We start from the raw sequence: 8,396 nt of genomic DNA on the forward strand, positions 1-8,396 counted from the left end.
GGTGATCGGCGGCGGCTGCTGCTGGTGCTGGCGGGTCAGAGAGGCGCGGCCGTTGTTTGCGGCGCCTCCCGGCAAACAATTTCACGGCTTTTGGCGGCCGCGCGCTTTCCGCCTTTTCAGACCCGGCCTCGGCCCGTTCCCCGCTCCCCACGCGGACAGATGGCAACCCGCGGCGAGCACGCCGGCTGCGGCTGCGGCTGACCCCTACAGCTGATCTCGCGGCTCTGTCGCTGCGAGCCGAAATGGAGGCCCCGCCTTATCTGACGGCCTGCATCGGCGGCGCTGTATTGCTCTCCCTTTGTGCTACTGTACGGTCGTATCGATTTCCAAATTGCGAAAGCCGCTTAATTCCAAACGAAAAGTGACATTGCTTTCAGGAAATGAAAAGCTGCGCCCGTGTGTGTACGTATACGTCGACATGGCTGCACGAGCACAAAGGAGACTATACGAAATTGTGATAAGCTGTAAAGTTTGTTGTTTTGTAAGGTTATCGGACGCGACCATTATCTCGCTGTGAACTACAATAACAGTTTTACCAAATGTTGACGGTTCCACGCGCTGTTATCAGCCTGATCTTCTCTTCGTGGTCTCTCTGGGAAAGAGGAAAACGATTTATCGACGAACAGTCAGTATGTGTTTGGACAATATTGTACCAAAAAAAAAAAAAAAAAATGTTCAAATGTGTGTGAAATCTTATGGGGCTCAACTGCTAAGGTCATCAGTCCCTAAGCTTACACACTACTTAAACTAAATTATCCTAAGGACAAACACACACACCCATGCCCGAGGGAGGACTCGAACCTCCGTCGGGACCAGCCGCACAGTCCATGACTGCAGCGCCTTAGTCCGCTCGGAATATTGTACCAAAATGGTTCGAATGGCTCTGAGCAGTATAGGACTTAGCATCTGAGGTCACCAGTCCCCTAGAACTTAGAACTACTTAAACCTAACTAACCTAAGGACATCACACACATCCATGCCCGAGGCACGATTCGAACCTGCGACCGTAGCGGTCTCGCGGTTCCAGACTGAAGCGCCTAGAACCTCTAGACCACACCGGCCGCCTCACAATATTGTTCCTGTGACACACACCTAGTTCTTTGTTCACACGAAATAATGAGTTATATCGACAGGGGATCTTAATATTGACTCCATACATCTATATTTACAGGAGGCTTTTGACATCGTTCCCCACAAGCGACTTCTAATCAAATTGCGTGCCTACGGTTCATCGTGTCAGTTGTGCGACTGGATTCGTGATTTCGCGTCAGAAAGTCGTCAGGTAAAACAGGAGCGATATCTGACGCTCCCCAAGGATGTGTTAAAGGCCCTCTACTGTTCCTAATCTATGTAAACGATTTAGGAGACATTCCGAACAACTCTCTTAGATAGTTTGCAGGCGATGCTGACATTTACCGTCTGGTAAAATCATCAGATGATCAAAACTAATTACAAAATCATTTAAACAAGAATATATATGCTCCCAAAAAATTGCAGCTTACCCTAAATTAATCTCATCCACATGAGTAGTAAAAGCATTCCGCTAAATTTTGATTACACGACAAATCACAACAATCGAAAGGCTGTGAATTCAACTAACTACTTAGACAAAAAAATGCTTCAAATGGCTCTGAACACTATGGGACTTAACTTCTGAGGTCATCAGTCCCCTAGAAGTTAGAATTACTTAAGCCTAACTAACCTAGGGACACCACACAAATCCATACCCGAGGCAGGATTCGAACCTGCGACCGTAGCGGCCGCGCAGTTCCAGACTGTAGCGCCTAGAACCGCTCGGCCACCACGGCCGGCACTACTTAGACAGAAAGGAAACACAGACACTGGTTGCGAGTGGGCATTGAGTTAAATCAATGGGAAAAGTTGAAAGTTTGTGCCGGATTGGCATTTGAATCTGGGTCTCCTGCTAACTAAGAAGTTGCGCAGAGCACTGCGCCATCCGGACACAGCCGTCATCGCAGCTGCACGGACTACCGTAGCACGCCTCCCGTCAGACCTACATTCCCAATTTCCCCATATACTGCTATAGTTGGCGTCACGAACGATGGCGGTCGAGCTTAGGCTCGTTCTGCGCACGTACAAAATGGTTCAAATGGTTCTAAGCACTATGGGACTTAACATCTGAGGTCATCAGTTCCCTAGACTTAGAACTACTTAAAACTAACTAACCTAAAGAAACCACACACATCCATACCCGAGGCAGGATTAGAACCTGCGACCGTAGCAGCTGCGTGGTTCCGGACTGAAGTTCCTAGAACCGCTCGGCCACAGCGGCGGACCTGCGCACCTACGTCACACATACTCCGATAGCCAGTGAACGTTCAGTAGCTTGCTGAGCGCTCTGCTCTGAATTCCGTAGCTTATGCGCGCATTAAACGTGGTCGTAGTGAGTTATTTAGTAAACTTATATATCATTTGTTGCGAGTTGTCATTTCTGAGAGTGGTCGTGAGTGATAAATTCTGCATAAGAAAGCGAGAGACATAATGCTTCAAGCGGAAATCACTCGCATGCGTGTACCGCAACTGTCGCTTGTATTCGACGACAATGCCATTCCCGTCCGTGCCTCGACATGCGCGAACCTCCATGATTCGTGGATCTGACTATGACATAGTGAGCCTTACCCATTACTCGCGGCAATTCACCGATTCCCGTAAGAGTTCGAGCCTGGTGTGAAGTCACACTGAGGAGATCATTTGCCGTTCTCGCCTTAAGAATAGGGTGAGCATTAATAAAATCGCCGAACTGCAGGGCCGGATTCCTGACTGGAACCGGAAGGAAAAAGCTCCTATGAACGTGTGTCTGGAAATATATCTTGCCACAGTAGATGGTGCTGTCGAATGAAAGTTCCTCTGACCACGTGCCGTGTTCTGTGTTTTGCAGGCTGTGCTACTATCCCTGTCAACCGCAACGAATGCAATGATTATCTGTAGCGGATTTCCCTCTACGGGAAGGATTTTGTCGATGGTCTTTGCATAAAACCATCACAATTATACGATATCTGTCTTTCGTCCTCTTTGCCGACGAAACAACCTTCACCAAAACTGGCATCATCAGCCTGCACAATCATGGGCTACAGACAATCCTCGGGGAATGGCTGAGACGTCTCAATGTCACCAATGTTTGGGTGGGGATTGTTGGCAGCCATGGACTGTGTGGCTGGTCCCGGCGGACGTTCGAGTACTCCCTCGGGCATGGGTGTGTGTGTTTGTCCTTAGTATAATTTAGATTACGTAGTTGTAAGCTTAGGGACTGATAACCTTAGCAGTTAAGTCCCATAAGATTTCACACACATTTGAACATTTTTTGGGGATTGTTGGCGACCACATAACTGTATCGGTTATTATTCCTCAACGCCTCGACAGAGGAATATACCTAGTCTTCCTGCGGAATATTCCGCCTGGGCTGGTTGAGAATGTGCCTTTGGCGGTACGACAGGTTATGTGGTATCTGCATGCCGGCGCACCACCGAGCTTCCGCATTAAAGCTCGCCAACGTTTCTGCAACTTTTTCCACGAACGATGGATAGGACGCGGACACCCTGTAGCATGGCCTGCTAGATCACCGGACTTAAACCCCCTGGATTTTTATCTCTTGGGGGCATCTGAAAAGCGTTGAACGAGTTCCTAATGTGCAGACGCTTCAACAGCATGTACACGACGCCTATGACGCTACTCAGAGAGAGGCCGGAACGTGCGAAAGATTACGGCAGTTCATGATGCGACGTGCGAACGTGTGCATTGCATCCCATGGGGACCACTTTGAACATCTTTTTCTTACTGCAATAATTTACCAACAGCCATATGTATTGTAGAAATTTATTTTATGAACTTCTTATATGCTACCAGTTTCGGCATTACATTGATGCCATCTTCAGGCGCCACACGTCATAGTCGTAAAATCGCTATACACGGAAGGAGCCATATAACTGGATCCGTGAATCAAATCGTCACAGTCTCAGAGTCTGTGTCGCCTGGCCTCCAAGAGCTGTTGCATAGCAATTTGATTCACGGATCCAGTTATATGGCTCCTTCCTTGTATATCGATTTTACGACTATGACGTGTGGCGCCTGAAGATGGCATCAATGTAATGCCGAAACTGGTAGCATATAAGAAGTTCATAAAATAAATTTCTACAACGCATACGGCTGTTGGTAAATTATTGCATCAAGAAATACATGCCAGCCGATGTCCCACAATCTATAATGGATCAACAAGGACTTTGAACATGTGTTGTGATGTGGATACGATGCAGCACTGCACTATGTTCCACAACGATTTGTTGTCTTCCCACACACACCGTCGATTTCAGGACACATGTTCGTAGGACATTTTTCCTCAATTTCCAGCAAGGAATCCATCCCTGCAGTTTCTCAGTTTTGTTAATGTTCACACTCCACATGTGGTGTCTGTTCTTCCGTACATAACACTTATAAAATGACAAATATTGTCTCCGTTATTCATGTCTTGTGCTGTTCAAGCAATAATTCGCTTCTTCCAAACCTGCAGTGGGGCTTTCACATCTAAACGGAAGCAGCAGAATTTGAAACTAGAGGGTTTCTCGGAACGACTACTTCGGCAGCTGGTGAAGGTAACGCATTGCGACAGGCGAGTGTCCGGTGACGACTACGGTCGTGGGACGGGCACCGTCGAACTTGGCCCGTGGCGCTGCACGTGCGCACGACGGGTGAATCAGGCAGGAAGGCCTCCCGCTACGGCGCCCGACTGACTCACCTGGCGCCGCGCAAGAGGCTAGCGCTGCCTTGCTGGAAAAGCCAGCGTCGTACATGGTGGCTATAATTAAACTCTCGCTACTTGAGCCAGTGTGGATGGAAAACTGTTTATTGCGTGGCTCTCCAACTGTATAGGAATAATGATGTTCAGACTGTGCGCTGCAGGATTTGTGTTGTTAATAGGTTTAGTGTCATGACTTGTTGCTAGGCGCCGGAAGTTTTACGGTTACGTAGGGTTGAAGCACTAGTACCAGTGTGCATTACCGCTGCAGGCTGTCAACATGTGCTGGACGAGGTGAACAGGACTTTATTCGTAAAGCTGTCCTGTCAAATGAACAGCAGTTGTGCTGCTGATGTTCGCAGAATCAACGCATTAAAAGAATACGGGGGGGTCCTCTTTTTTGTCAATGTGACGGTGGAACTTTAAGTTCCGTGCTACCCTCCGACGGTGGAAGTACAGAGGAGGGGTGCAGTAATACGCCGACATCATGGTGAAGGAAAGAAGTGGCTGGACGAGAACAGGCCACTGCTAGTGACTATACGAAGACGGACAGAAAAACGTGGTCGTATTGGGCCTAGCGTCAGTCATAGGCCGAATGTGAGTCCTCCAGGATGGTGAGCAGAACGGGGTGTCGGTGCCAGCGCTGTGGAACTGTGGTGCCGATGGTTTGCAGTCCAGCGACCGTCTCTCGGAGGGCATCCACTTTACTGTATAGTTGGCGAGCCTTACGGCGAATGGTCGTCTTGAGAAGGGCCGTATTTGTCTCCTCATGCAGAGTGACAATCCTCGACTGGAAGCTCGAATTAACTGGCGATTTGGGAATTGCTCCTGCGAGAGGTCTATAGCTAATTGCGCCACAAATTGTTGAAGAAATTTCTGTTGCTGAGAATGTTGGACGTCACTTGCGATCTACAAGCAGTGCATGGACTGTGTCACAACAGGTGAACATTCCATGGTCCATCGTTCGAAAAGTGTTCCGAACAGTTGTGAAACAGTGTCCGGTTCCACGTCGTCGTGGATGCAGATAATCATCACATTGAGCAATTTTTGTAACCTGGACCGTAAACATGGCACGCAATTAACAAATTTTACCATCTCATGTGGAAATTAAAATGTGTTCCCTTCAGTGGTTTATTCGTTATTTCTCTTGCACATGTCCTTACAAATGTTTCAACAAATGTCCTACGATCACTAATTTCTCATGAGGACCCTCTGAGGCAGCGAAAGTAAGCCACCCTGTACAGTACAGGCAGCGACAGCGATTTTGTGAGGCGGGGTGTGGGACCAAGCTCATCAAAGAACTGTAAAATTATGCATTTCAAAACCACTTAAACGTAGTATCCTATTCCAGCGATATCTACATCTACAAACATATTACGCAAGCAACTATACGATGCGTGGCAGAAAGTAAGTGGGGTGCGACTGCTAGTAACTCCACTCGTAAATTGAGGGAGGGAAAAACGACTGATAATATACTTCCGTACAAGCCCTAATTTCTTTTGTTTTGTCCTCGCGCTCGTTACGTTAGCTGTATATTGGTGGCAGTAGCATCGTTCTCCAATCTGACACAAATATCGCTTCTACAAATTTAACAATGCTCCGCGAAGAGAACGTGTTCTCCACTTCAGGGATTCCAAACTGAGTTCACGGAACATTTACACACTATTCGCGTGTCCATTGAATCCACCGGTAACAAATCTAGACGTACACCTCTGAACTGCTTTGGTATCTTCCTTTCATCCAACCTTGTGGGGATCCCAAACACTCGAGCAGTATTCAAGAGTGAGTTGAATAAGTCTTTGTATGCGGTCTCTTTCATAGATAAGCTACACGTTCCTACAATTCTTGCAATAAACGATACAGGCGACCTTACGTGCTTGTTCCATTTGATGTCACTTTGCAACGTTACCCCTAGATATATAATTTACGTGACTGTCACGGAGCACGCCATTAATAGTGTAGTCAAGCATAGCAGGACTGTTTACCTTACTCGTGTAAATTAATTTACATTTTTCTACATTTAGAGCAAACTGTGTCATTCATTACACCTCAAAGAAATTCTGTCCTAGTCACAAAAACACGGCACCGTACCGTACACTACGGCGTCATCAGCAAACAGTCGCAGATAGCTACTAATCCTATCCGTCAGATCAATTACGTATATAGAAAACAAGTGCTGCCCTGTTACATTTTGTAGGGATACGCCTGAAGATGTCTGTATCTCTTTATTGAGTTATATTACTCAAAAAATCGTCGAACCACTCACGTATCTAAGAACCTATTCCATATCCTAGGACTTTCGTTACCAGTCTGCAATGTGGCACAGAATCAAATGATTTCCGTAAATCTAACAATCAGTCAACTCGTGCAGTGTCCTGGATATAATGGTTCGAAGGAAATTATATGGAAAGATCACATAGGCTCAATTGTAGGTAAAGCAGGTGGCGGACTTGGGCTCATTGGTAGAATCCTTGAAAAATGCAATACGTTTACAAAGCAGATTAGTTAATCTTTAACTAACACTTTTTCGGCTTCAGATTTTTTTTTCCTTCAGTATTTATTGGCACGATGCGTTTCAGCAGGATGCTGCCAATATCAATTGCGTAACTTCTATTTATTCACTATTCGTTAAATACTGCGAAGTGGGAAAAGATTATTTGTTGGTTGTGCCAGAGGGGCTATACTCCGAAATATAGTTGCCTCTATCAGCAAAGATTGATTTACGTTAGCCCAAACCGTTCTGTGCCTTCTATAAAATAATTAGAAAACTCTTGTGCTACCAATCCTATTGTATGACTCAAATGTGTGGCGCATTCCGAATAGGACCAAATAGAAATACTGAACAAGTGCAAGGAAGGGCAATACAAATGTTCAGAAGTTTGTTTATCCCTTGAGAAAGCGTTGCGGGAATGTGATGCAAAATATGAACTGGCAGGCACTTGAAGATAGACATCAACTACACGTTGGAAAGTTTGTCAGCATCATTTCAAGATACGTGTTCAGCGAGGAAACTGGTAACATGCCACAACTCCTTACGAATCCCTTCCGTACTTAGCACGGGGACAAGATTAAAATAACAGCACCGCGCACAGACATTTAAGCTATCATTCTTCCCTAGCTGCTTACGTCAATGGAAAGGGAAGTAGCGCTACAATTGGAAATATCCTCTGTCATAGCTGTTTGGAGAGTATAGACGTAGACGAACTTGTCAGACCGCAATATCTGGAGGGACAGACAGACGCCTGTATAAGATGCATGTCATTGTTAGCCGGGTTAAAGAAACATATGGTCGCTAATCATTACAGGATTCCAACCAGGAATATGGGTGTGAGCAGAGATGACCGATATGGACATCAAGGAACCGTTCTGATAGAATCTTCCCGTGCGAGCTAGTGCAGCTGTTAAAGCAGTGGATTCATGATCGACAAGTGCAAGGCTTGCTTCACGTACCTCATGCAGATACTGGGATGGTTCCTCGAGTAAGCCACCTGCTAGCCAGTGGTTAATATCTAACCACCCAGACGTTGATGCGAATTTAAAATTCATCTATTCTTCGATTTCCAACTTCTTCCATCATAAATGAAGTAGTATGAATTAGCGTCTATGTAAATATATGGTGTGTCTGCAAAAATGAGTGGTTCATAAT

This window comes from Schistocerca serialis, chromosome 9, assembly GCF_023864345.2.
Source record: "Schistocerca serialis cubense isolate TAMUIC-IGC-003099 chromosome 9, iqSchSeri2.2, whole genome shotgun sequence".
Taxonomy (NCBI): Eukaryota; Metazoa; Arthropoda; class Insecta; order Orthoptera; family Acrididae; genus Schistocerca; species Schistocerca serialis.